The sequence below is a fragment of the Panthera uncia genome (assembly GCF_023721935.1).
Source record: "Panthera uncia isolate 11264 chromosome D3 unlocalized genomic scaffold, Puncia_PCG_1.0 HiC_scaffold_8, whole genome shotgun sequence".
In the NCBI taxonomy this organism is placed as follows: domain Eukaryota; kingdom Metazoa; phylum Chordata; class Mammalia; order Carnivora; family Felidae; genus Panthera; species Panthera uncia.
In genome coordinates this window covers 76,108,155-76,121,102 of record NW_026057586.1, presented here as the reverse complement: position 1 = coordinate 76,121,102, position 12,948 = coordinate 76,108,155, and the positions used below count along the sequence as shown (strand labels likewise).

At 50.2% G+C, this 12,948-nt stretch overlaps 1 long non-coding RNA gene across 1 annotated transcript; it reads right to left on the bottom strand.

Moving 5' to 3' along the window:
• Positions 1-41: 41 nt before the first annotated feature.
• LOC125914120 (uncharacterized) lies at positions 42-9,449 on the bottom strand. The gene is made up of 4 exons (XR_007455204.1): positions 8,987-9,449; positions 3,260-3,388; positions 970-1,028; positions 42-249 (listed from the first exon to the last, which is right to left on the bottom strand). It is a non-coding gene; the product is annotated as an uncharacterized LOC125914120 (long non-coding RNA).
• Between the last annotated feature and the right edge of the window lie 3,499 nt (positions 9,450-12,948).

Sequence of the window (12,948 nt, the reverse complement as noted above, 5' to 3'; positions counted from 1 at the left end):
CACTTAGATACCCAATATCGATTAGGAATGCTTGTGGCTGCAAGCAGTGATACCCAACGAGGAGTGGTTTAAATGACATAAACATCTGTGTCTAACTTTGTAAGACGTCTAGGGGTGAGTGATTTCAGAGCTATTTTTTCAGTTCTTATGCCACGAAGAGCCCAGAGATCTTCCTCTGCCATCTCTGACAGGTCTACAAGATCTGTCCTCATGTTTGCAAGATGGCTGCAGCAGCTCCAGTCATCTCATCTTCACGTGACAACACATAGAAAGAAAAGGTGGGGGTAAAAAAAAAAGGTCTTCTCCTCTGACTTTCTTTTTTATAAGTGCACAAGATATTTTCCAGACGCTCTTAGAAGACTTTTTTTTTTAATCTCATTGACCAAAACTGGGCCACATGCTCTGTCCCTGGAGCCAGTCCCATTTAATCCCCATGACAACCCTGAGAAGTAGACATCCATTTTGCAATGAAAAAGCTGACGCTAAGTGGCTTTGGTAAGTCACAGGATAACAACAGAACTCGAACCTAGATGATTGCTTTCGGAAGAATTAACGAGGAGCTCCTGGGCTGATTTTCAAGGGCATCTCTAAACCCACAAATGACAGCGGAAGTCAGTGAACATTTCCCGAGCACCTACTTGCTGAGTCCTGTGCTAGGAGCCAAGCATATAGTAAACAACGAGCCACAATTTCTGCCCATAGCAGCTCACAGATCCATAACAAACAGGCAGATAAAAGCATGCCTGTCCCTCACTTAACTCCTTCTTGTGTACCAGACACCATGTTAGTGCCTCCTGTGTGTAATCGGTGTTCTTGCTCAGCAACTCTATGCGGCATGTTCAACCCTCCTCTCCACTTTACAGATAAGGGAGCCGAGGCATAGAAGGGTTAAGGGCGCTGCCCCAGATCACACACCTGGTAAGTAGGGGGCCCAGGCAATCTGACTCCAGACTTACTATGAAATATTACCTCGTGCTGCCTTTCTCTCGACAAAGAAAATGTAAGGGTGGCTTCAGTGAGTCCGTCACCTTGTGGGAAGAAGAGAGAGATGATATTTCAAGTTGGGGCTTTGCAGGGGGAGGAGGAGAGGGATGACGGGTAATCATAAGAGGGGGAGAACCTGTCAGACTTGAATACGGGCAGGGTTGTATGACTTGGGCAGGTAGGGGTAGGGTTGGGGGGAGAGGCCTCACCAGCAGAAGAAAACACATGAGCCCAGATGAAAGGCATGCCCTTTTTAAAATCTTTTTATGGTTCCCCATTGTTGGATGGATTGAGTACCTGCCGCTATGTGAGACTTGCAAGGCATTATGGGATCTGTCCTTGGGCTATCTCTCTCTGCCCTACCTTAACCCCTTACCCACACCCTCCAGCCCCACCTAACTTCCCCTCTGTTCCTCCAACCAGACAAGCCCTCTCTTTGCTACTAGAACCTTGGAAACACCGTTCTCTCTCTCTCTCCATGATTCCTTTCTGGCTAATTCACCCTCCTCACTGGCTAATTCTTTAGGGTCTTAGCTCAGACTCCCACCAGGCTGGCCAGAGCCCCCACTCACTTACCCCTACCCACATACAGCACACCATATAACAGCTTGGGTGTCTGTGCAGCGGGAGAAGTAATAACAATCATAAAAACCAAAAGTAACCCTAACTGCCCTACTTTCAAGGATGGGAGGAGGAAAATTTCTACTCCGTTGATGTTTGTTCAACAAATATTTACTGGGCACCTACCACGAGTGACACAGCATAGTGGGTGCCTTTACACTGTGAGGGTCTGGTGACGGAGGGAGGAAAATGAAGCCATTATTTCCACGGTTGCCACTTCCGGGCTCATGAACAGGGGGACCCCGAGTGGGGAGAGTGGGAAGCCCACCCTCTGTGTCTGCTGTGCTAAGTGCAATGTTCGGGACATCAAGTAATAAATGTGTAGTGAACAAATGAATGGCGAGGGTAGGTCACCCTGGAAAATTGGGCCAAAGGCATGATCTCAGTTCTGAGAGCTTCCAGCTTAAAGACACAAGCCTTGACATCAAGCTAGATGACTCGGCCCTTTGCAGGAGATCTCCAGCAAAATGAAAGAGTGTTGTTCCTGAGCCCTCGCTTCGATGATGATGCTGGGACAGGGGGTGCCCGGAGCCTGCTTCCCCACCGGACTCCCTTGACCTGGCTCTCAGGAAGACTTATTCTCAGCCCCCACCTCTGCCCCCTCCCAACTGCCTGCCAGCCAGCGGCTGCCAATGGTGATATATGGAGATGCCTTGATTTGACCTTGAAGGGAAGAAACAAATTAATGTGTCTTGAAATAAATTCCCGGAATCAGCGCTGGCTTCTCTCTCCCCCCCCCCCCCACCCCCCACCCCCCACCCGGGGCCTCACGAGTTGTGCATCATAATGTGAAAATCAATACTGTCTCTTAAATGAGCCAACACCTGGAGCTGGCAGGGGGTGGGGCTGCTGGGAGGTCCCTTCCCACACAATGTCCGGAGCCCGGGAGTTGTCGAAGGGGTGGAAGGCTCAAGGCCTGCTGGGGGACCTGCTGTCTGGTTGCTGAGGGCTGGCTGAGTCACCTTGTCTGCAGCAAGGCTAATAATGCACCTGATCCCCAGCTCCAAGCCTTCCTGGGTGCAAGCAGAGGTGCTCTACCTGGAGATTCCTGAGGGAAAGGGAAGGGTAGCCGCGTGCAACAGTATTGCCATGACTATTCTCCAAGGATAACTGAGATATGGGGAAAGGGAGACACTCCAGGCCCAGCCCCCCAATTCAGCGATTCAAGGTCTATTCACTGAGTGCCTTTCTTCAAGGTCGGCACCAGTTCAACTGTATGCCCAGGTACGGCGGCAACAGGTGTCCAAATATTGAAATACTTCAGTACTGCTTGATAAGCAACACTGCCTGAGCCTCTAAGGTGACCCCATTGTCCTAGCCTGTCTCAAGCATGTCTTTTTATTCTTATGCTTTGACCACTTGGGGACTTGCCTGGGGACTCCCCCCCCCACCCCACCCCAAGCTTGGCTAATTCCCAGAGGTAGTAAAGGGCGCACCTGAAGGCACACTTTTTGTATGAAAACCAATGAATCCAGAGCCCATACCAACCACATTCTTCATCCCAGCCTTACGCTCTGAACCACTATCCACCGGCCGTTCGCTGCCGTTCATCGTCCAAGGTCAGGTGCCAGACACTGAGAGACAGCCCCTGCTCCCCAAAGCTGGCTGAAAATATTTGGTCGAGCCCATCCTAAGCATGTCTACCCTGCCTCACCTGTTCCTTCCTGCAGAGACCACAGGGAAAACTCCTGCTCACATTTCCCCATTCCCTCTGCCTCTTAACGGCCTCTGGTGCTTCTCCACATGGCCCCCTGCAATGTGACAAGCCATCTCCTCTTGGGACCTGTGAGCATAATGAGTAATTTTTTCAACAGTCCATCATCTCCTGATCTTGTGGCTTTGCCATAACCAAATAATCACAAAACCTCCATTCTAAAACACAGATACCTCCCCTGCCCTTCGAGTCCCTCTGGGAATAAGCAACTGCCTTGGGAGCCGTGGCCATTCTGAATAGTCAGTGCCCGGCCCTGCCGGTTGTTAAAGGTTTGGAGTATCACCCCACCCTGCCCAGCCTACTCTGTATCAGGGACAGTACTAGACCCTGGAGAACAGGACAGATGTGGGAATCCGCCCTCATGGGTGTAATGGGGTTTCAGGCAATAAATGAGCCAGCAAAGAAAACAGCAGGTTCCAGGGCAGGACTGAGCAGGGGCTCTGAGATCAGGAAGCAATAGGGCCGGAAGGGATCTGCGTTCAGACACCACTGTGTGTGTCGCCTTGTCACTTGACCTCTGCAAGTGTTTTGTTTCTTCACCCACAAGAATGGAGGGTCGTGATGTGAGGCTGATATGAGGATCCAAGGTGTGTGTGAAAGGCTGAGCCCACAGGTGCTAGCACAGGGCGAGGCCACAGTAAGCGAGGAGCAGCAGGTGGCCTCAGCCCGGCCCCTCCTGAGAAACTGAGTCCAGGGTCTTCCAGGGACCCATGGTGGGTTACTGAACCACTGGAGACCCTGAAGTCTGCACCTGCAGCTGACATTTTCCCAGCATCTGCCTCCCACTGCTCAAGGTCTCCATTTGGGAGAAGAAAAGCAGAAATGAGGGGCATTGGAGGGATATCAGCTTCCATTGTCTGAGCTCTAGAAGAAAGGAGACACCACACCTCCACAACCTCAGTGGCCAAGCGCACTCCCTGCCTAAGAATGAACCTGTTATTGTACATCAGGAGAAAACGGCATTTTTAATGAAAGAGGAGGAGGGTTGGAGCCCCTTCAGCCGTCAGCACAGTCCTTAGGGCACAGCAAAGGCTCAGAACATGGCCTGTTATCAGCACCATTGTTAGTGTGGGTTATCTTGCAAAACTGTGGAGAGGGTTCATTTAAAAAGAGAACACAGAGGGAGGGACAGAGGGAAGGGGCCGAGAACACACTGACGGTTTGGCCCGCAGCATTTTCCTCCCTGGAAGACTTGGAAGCAGGTTCCCTCAGAGCCCTGCTTGGCTGGCTTCACACTTTTCCCCCTCCAGGTCCCAAGTGGAGGTGCTGAGATTCTCTCCTCGGCTGGAGCCCAGACACCCAGCCTCCAGCACCTCTCACTGGCCCAAGGGAAGGGTAAGGGTGAGCTCATGCTCTAGAAACATTTCGAGAAATTCTGGTGTTAGTGGTCTGGGGCGGGGGGGGGGGATGCAGCCTGGGCATGGATATGTTTTTTTAAATTTTTTTTTACATTTATTTATTGTTAGAGCACAAGTGGGGGAGGGGCAGAGAGAGAAGGAGACACAGAATCCAAAGCAGGCTCCAGGCTGTCAGCACAGAGCCCGACGCGGGGCTTGAACTCACAAACTGCGAGATCATGACCTGAACTGAAGTCGGATGCTCAACCGATTGAGCCACCCAGGCGCCCCGGCGTGGATATTTTTTAAAAGCTCCCCCGGGGGATTCTAACTGGCTGCCAGGGTTAGGAACCACTGGAGAACAAGGTGCTGGGACAGGGGCCTCACAGGAGGAGCCCAGAGGAAGCTTGGATTCTGTCCACAGAGGTTGGGAGGGTTATCAGGGGCTAACGGGAAGAACTGATGTCAAAGGTGGAAACCCCAAGGATGAGTATTAACAACAATAGCAATTACCAAATGGGTGTTGTCTGTGCCCTTCACCTCCCGTTTTCCATTTAATCTATAGCCAAACTGCAATGATCCAGAAATGTGCCCAAGGTCCTGCAGCTAGGAAGTGGCACAGAAGCTAAGACCGTTTTAAACTCCGGCAGACTGGTGCCAGAGCACTGTGTTACCTGAGCCAGGGAGCAGGTGGCGGGCGAAGGGGTAAGAGTTTCTGGCGTCCAAGTAGACGTGTATCTTGGAAAAGACAGAACCCTTAATCCTCTGTGTCTTCATCTGTAAAGTGGGACTCCTTTGCTGCCACCCTGAGTATCCCCCGGAAGGTGGCTGGGAAGATGAGCAAAAAGTTTATTAACTACAGAGGATACTACCTCGGCGGCTCAGGAGAGCAGGGAGAGCAGAGGAAAGGCAGTGGCCAGCTGTCTTGGAAAGGATGCCTCGTGACCTGATACCACGGGACGATTTCATTTTTCCTATGCCTGTTTGTGCTCTGTCAGAGCTGCGTGACAGATGGGCTTGTTCTGGTCCTGACAGTGACAGCTTCTAAAATCCACAGCAGACAGGATGACAGAACTTCCTGCCGATAGCTGTGCATGCTTGTGCGCACACACGCGCCCGTCAGACCCTCAGATCTGAGCCGGCACGGACGCGGTTGTTGGAGGGCAAATAATGTCTTTGCAGAAGTGACAGAAATTGAGAATCTCTGGGTGCGTCCAAGATTTCACACTAGATTGGCAGCTCCCCAAGTGAGTTCCGTAAAAAGAAAAAGAAATGGGGTGTGTTCAACTGCCATAGAATTTTGGAAAGTGCTGGGGTAGACCAACTTAAATGTCTTTCTTTAGGGGCGCCTGGGTGGCTCAGTCGGTTGGGTGGCCGACTTAGGCTCAGGTCATGATCTCATAGTTCGTGGGTTCGAGCCCTGCATCGGGCTCTGTGCTGACAGCTCGGAGCCTGGAGCCTGCTTCCGATTCTGTGTCTCCCTCTCTCTCTGCCTGCCCCCTGCTCATGCTCTGTCTCTCTCTCTCTCTCAAAAATAAACATTTTTGAAAAATTTGTTTAAATGTCCTTCTTTAATCTGGCAATGTGCATTGGGGGCTGCAAAAGGCAAGAACAGCCCATAGCTCTTGATGGATAACAGATTAGCCCTCAAACGTACTGACCTAAAACAATAAACATTATTGTACAGTTTCTAAGGTTCAGGTATTTGGCTGAGGTTCAGCCGGGTGGTTCTTGTCGGTGTCTCATTACATTGAGTCAACATGTCAGCCGGGGCCGCCGTCATCTGGAGGTTTGACTGGGGCCGGAGGGTCTGCTTCTGAGCTCGCTGTAATGGCTGTTGGCTGGAGACCTCTGTCCCTCACCATGTGGGCCTTTCCATGAGGCTGGTTGAGTGTCCTCAAGGCAAGGCAGTTAGCTTCCCTCGGAGCAAGTGGCTCCAGAGGGAGCATGAGGCAGGGAGGCCTGACGTGTCTTTTGTGATCTATGTAGCCTGAATATGGCATGCTGTCACTGTAAAGGAACCTAGAACAGATCAGAGTCTGTTTCAACCTGAGTCAAGGGATCTGGGCTTTAATTCTTGCATGCCAACACTCATTGGCTAAGGTCTGCTCCAGGATGGGAGTGGAGTGTGCAGACATCAGGCTCCTTGACCCTGTGAGCAAAGTGGTCCTAGCAGCCCCAGGACAGTTCTGCAAAGAATCACAGATGCAAATCTGTGTCACAAGAGTACCCAGCAGCCTGGCGAGGTGTGCACAGACAGAAAAAGGTGTAGAGGAAATCCGAGCAGACCGCTGGCAGCGTCTGCTGCATTTAAACTCACGAAGAATTGGAAATGACAAAATGGCTCAAGGTACGGGGTTCGGTAGACAGATGATGGTCCTTCCATACATTGGGAACAAGTACGCAGCCATTAACTCTCACGCTCCTGAAGATGATTTAGTGTTGCGGAAATAGCACACGGGGAAAGCTGGCCTCAGATAATCAGTATGGATGATAGTCCATTTAAAAGAAAAAGAAAATTGCAGCTCCTTTTTAGTTATTTAGTTGTTATAAATTTGTGTAAAAGTTGTTATTTTGGGGGGCCTCTGGGTGGCTTCATTTGGTTAAGCGGCCGACTTCAGTTCAGGTCATGACCTCACGGCTTGTGAGTTGGAGCCCCGCGTCGGGCTTTGTGCTGACAGCTCAGAGCCTGGAGCCGGCTTTGGATCCTGTGTCTCCCTCTCTCCCTGCCCTTCCCCTGTTTTTGCGCGCTCTCTCTCTCTCTCTCTCAAAATTAAATAAACATTAAAAATAAGGTGTTTTGGTTTTTTTTTTTTTTGAAGAAGGTGGATGTTCAAGTTATTTTTTTTTCCTTTGTGTGTTTTTGGGTTTTCCAAATAGTCTGCATAGAGAATGTATTGCCTTTGAGACAACGAAAAGCAAACTGAGTGGTTAAATCTAAGACTCGATTCTTGTAAGGGATGCTTTGATGTAATGCATCACCTGATACAGATTTCACTTCCTCTCCTACAACGTGGCATTTGCAGACCATATGGAGAAATCATGTACACAGTCTGCATACAGGGACTGCCCTAGTTTGAATTCTGCTCCACCATTTACTGGGTGAGCCTGGGAGAAGATCTTAACTTCTCTGTGCCTCTGGCTTGCGGGCAATGACATAGGGGTGATGAGAGAATGTCCTGTAGAGCTGCGGTGGGGAATAAATGAGTTAAGATATAAGAATAAATGAGTTAAGCAATTCCTGGCAATATAGACGCCTTCCCCTACCCGGCCCTCGATCTAATGACTAGTCTGCATGGCTGAGGTCTTGTTTTGTGCTTCCTCCTCTCGTTAAAACTACCTTGTCCCACCTTTGGGGCCCTGCCAGGACTAGGTGGGTAGTGATGAATGAATCATGTTGCCCCATCACATGCATCTGTGCTCAAGTCTCCGTACCGGAAGCCCCGGAGGGCCCTGTGCAGGTCCCTGGGGTGCTTACCTAGGGCTTCTGCCTGGCAGCATCTGTGACCCTTTCCTCTGGTCTCAGCCCCTCAATAGCTCGTGATTATGTGTAGCTTTGCAGGGACTTTCCATCAAAGAGCCCTGTCCCAAGCTAAACCTATCAAGGCCTTTCTCGTGGGAATGTGACATTTTTGCAAAGATTCTGGGATGGGAAGTAGCTGAAGCTGATTCATCCCAGTGACAGTCCCCTGAAGAGACGTTCATTTTTCTTACTTCCTAGATCCCTGGAGTGGCCCCCTTCCTGGCCTTCCTGGGGTCCAGTGCTTAGCTTTCCTGTCAATTATTTGAGTTACACCACATCCTTTTCCCCTGAATTAGGCGGAGTCTATTTCTTTCACTTGAAAATGACAAACATCAGCTGCTATTATAGTGAGAGAGGGAGAGGGACAGAGAGGAGAGGGACAGAGAGAGGGAGAGGGACGGACGGCGGGTGAGGGGCATTTCCACTGCAAGGTGAAACCCGGACATCTAGTCCAGCTCGATGACTGACTCCTTCCGTGACGCTGGGAAAGTCCTCCCGCCTCTTCCGTTGAGCCTCTGTCTCCTGGAACCATCCCACGGATCCAGTGACACTGGGAACCCTGTCCTAAGCTCCCTGTGAGTCTCCCTGGGATTATTCTACACACTCCGTAGCCCCACCAGCCATCTCGTCTAAGCTAGCACACCCATTTCTGGCCCAGATCAGCTCTCCGGAGCTCCAAATGCCTCCTGGACATTTGCGTGCAGGGGCTTCTCAAACTCCCCACCTGCAAAAAAGAATTCAGTGTCTCTTCTTGCAGACCACTCCCTCCCTTCCTCTGCCACTTTAGAACAAGGCATTAACACACACCCCTTCTTATCAGCCGGTCACCAGGCATTGTACATACTCTGATGTCCTCTGTCACATGAGTCTTCTCTGTCCAGGTGTGGTCACTTTACAACATTCATCCACCTGCTTATCACTAAGTCCTTAGAAGTCCCAGAGGTGGGTAGTATCCTCAACTGGAGGAAAATGGGAAATCACAAGAGAAGCAATCTGCCCAAAGTCACACAGGAAGTAGGAAGCAGAGTTGGAATTTGAACGTGGGACTGTCTGAGCCCATAACCCATGCTCAGTTCTCCCAGGAGCCCCTGTCCATGTGCCCGAATTCAGGAGGAACAAGATTTGGGCCAAGCGCTTTCTGGCCGGTTACTAAGGTCCCCCGTGCAAACAGCAACAGTGTTGTCCGTGAGCTCATCTGATCCACTTTGCTCCACCCAGTTCCTAATCTGGGCTAATCTCCTAGACAACCAGAGTGATGCAACAAACAGAGGGGACCTGCCAACTCCTAGATAGCTTCTAGGGCAGGACTGGTGTGAGTCCAGGATGTGGTGGTGGTTGGGGGCCACTGACGTCCGCAAGGGCTCCAGCCCAGAACCTCTCCTCTACCTAGTTACCACTATGTGCCCCGAAAGGACCCAGAGCCATCCAACATCCAGTCTTGGCAGGGCAACCAGGAGTGGAAAGCCTTGGGAGGCTGGGAGCGTGTGACCTGCAGTGAGCACAAAACACTCGCTGTGTGGTCCTGGGATCCTAGGGAAGGTTCCGGAGACCCGGGTTCCAGCATGGCCCTGGGAATCACTAGCTCTCTCTGGAACCTGTCAGGAAACACGCAAGTCCCAAGTGTGCGGGCATCTGAACACCTCTGACCTGCCTCCACCGTGATCTGAGCCCACAGATGCTACAGCATCTTCCACCCTTGTGCCCACAATTTTTAAAAAATATTTTCATGGTGGTAAATAAAATACATAACAAAATTTGCCATTTAACCCAAGTGCACAGTCCAGTGGCGTCAATGCACAGAATTAATAATGCAAGCGTCATGGGGCACCTGGGTGGCTCCATAGGTTAACCTCCGACTCTTGATTTCGGCTCAGGTCATGATCTCACGGTTTCGAGAATTCGAGCCCCGTGCCGGGCTCTGCGTTGGCAGCCCGAAGCCTGCTTGGGAATCCCTCTCCCTCGCTCTCTGCCCCTCCCCTACTCACACTGTCTCTGTCTCTCTCAAAACAAATAAATAAACTTAAAAAAAAAATAATGCAACCATCACCACTATCTAGTTCCAAAACCTCTTCATCACTGCAAATGGAACTCTGTAGGCGTTAAGCGATTGGCTCTCCATTCTCCTTCCTCCGGTCCCTGGTAATCTCTAACCTACACTCTATCTCTCTGAATGAGCTTCCTCTAGATAGCTCATAGAAGTGGAATCCTGTAATACTTGTCCTTTTGTGTCTGACTGCTGTCACCTCACGTCATGTCTTCAAGTTCGTCCCTGCCGTAGCAGGTGCCAGAACTTCCTTCTTATGACTGGATAATATCTCATTGTATGGATACACCACATTTTGTTTATACATCCCTCTGCTGCTGGATACCCCACGGTCAATTCATCCACGACAGTCAGAGTGATCTTGGGAAAATATTACTCAGATCATGACTCAACTTTATTCAAACCCTCCTAAACTCCTTAATTCATTCAGAATAAAAGCTGTAGTCCTTATTATGGCTACAAAGTCCTAAAGGATTCTCTCTGCACATACATTGCATTACCTCTGTGCCCCTCTAACCTCACCCCTTCCCACTTTCCCCACTCCACCCCTTGCTCTTCCGTGAACACCTCAGGCACACTGCTGCCTCAGGGCCTCTGCATATGCTCTTCTCTCCTCCTGGAATGCTCTTCCTCCTTCTGCGTGGCTGGCACTCTCATCTCCTTCAACCATTTGCTCAGCTGTCACCTTCTTCTTGAGGCTCATCCTGGACTCCCTCTTTAAAACTACAGCCCACCTCTCCTTCATCCATCATTCCTGAGCCCCCTCATCAGGATCTATTTTTTCCATAAGACTTGTCATTTTCTTTTTTTTTATTAAAAAAATTTTTTTTAATGTTTTTATTTATTTTTGAGACAGAGAGAGACAGAACATGAGCAGGGGAGGGGCAGAGAGAGAGAGAGGGAGACAGAGAATCCAAAGCAGGCTCTAGGCTCCGAGCTGTCAGCACAGAGCCCGACGCGGGGCTCGAACTCACGGACTGTGAGATCATGACCTGAGCTGAAGTCAGACGCTTAACCGACTGAGCCACCCAGGCACCCGAGACTTGTCATTTTCTAACATGTTATCTAATTTATGCATTTATTATTTCCATTGTTTTTTGTCTGTGTTGCACCCCTAGAATGTAAGCTCTATGAAGATAAGGATATTTTTTGCCTGTTTTGTTCACTGACATATCAGAAGCTGGTATGCAGCAGACACTCCATAAATATTTGTTAAATAAATGAATGAATACGAGTTGGGACAATTGGCCTCACTTCCCTGAGCCCCTGAGCTTCCATGAGTCAGGGATTATGATCCATCCATGGGGCTCCAGTGTCTCGGTGGGAATCACATAATGACTGTCACGACCCTTTGTAAATTGTAAAGCATTTTGCAAGGTAGAAGAAAATGGATCTTCGTGAAATGCCCCTGAGGCCGGATACTTTCCATGACGTAGCTCATTTTATTATCCCCATTTTACAGATGGGGAACACGGAGGCTCAGAGTACCTTGCCTCAAGATCTCACACAGATAAGGGGCACCTGAGTGGCTCAGTCAGTTGAGTATCCAACTCTTGGTTTCGGCTCAGGTCATGATCTCGAGGTTGGTGAGTTTGAGCCCTGTGTTGGGGCTCTACACTGACTGTGGAATCTGCTTGGGATTCTCTCTCTCTCTCTCTCTCTCTCTCTCTCCTTCCTCTCTCTGCCCCTCCCCCTCTCTCTCTCAAAATAAAAATAAACTTAAAAAAAAAAAAGATCTCACGTAGAGAAAGTATAGGGAGTCAGATCTTCAACCCAGTTCTCTGGCTTGTCCTGTAAGTTGCTTCCTGCTCTGGTATCTCAAACGCCTAAAGGAAACACCCCCTTTTCTCCAGGGACCAGCTGTGAGCCCAGGGGAATAATAATGAGGATACAGATAGGAATAATAGGTGCCTTTTATTAAGAGCTTCCTACATATGTCAGGCTCACTTTACTATGTGTCAGGTGCTTTAGGTATTCTATCCTCACGAGATAGAGGGAAATGGGTATTATTATTCCCTCATAACGGACGAGGAATTCAAGGATCAGAGAGGTCAGGCCATTTGCTTGAGGCCACACAACTAATAAATAGCAGAGACAGTATTTGAGCCCAGAGCAATCTGACTCCTGTCGCATCTTAAAAAGGTCCACAATTGTAAGACGTGGTTTCTCTAATGCCACGGATGCCCTCCACCTCCAGCACCACCCCTGGGACCTCCCCACCCGAAGCAGACCCAAGAGGGTGCATCTGCTGGTGGGGGGGCAAACCTACCACGAGCACCTCGTGCCTACCCCCTCCGTGTGAGCAGCGAGATCCAGAAGGAATAAGGCGTTGGCAGGAGCTGAGATGGGGATCCCACGGGGCCTGCACTGCCAACAAAGACAAATGAATGAACCAGTCAGCAAACCAGGGCAGTTCTACCCCTGAGCAGAACTGTCACCGGTAAATAAATCATCGAGGCCCCACACCGGACATGCCAATTTCAGCAGGAGAGGAGGAGCACATTTATCTGCCTGGTGACACCCTGGCTGTCTTCAGGCGGTGAGGGGGTACGAAAACACTCCCCAACCAGCACCCTGCCCGGGGCTGGTTCCAGCGGGAGGGGGGAGGGGCGGGGGGTGGGAGGGGAGAGAGGGTCTCTTTGCAGAATAGTGTTTGCCTCAGACTTGCCACCGATGCCCAGAAGCAAAGTCCTCATGCTTTCTATGCCTTTAAAAATGATCAAGG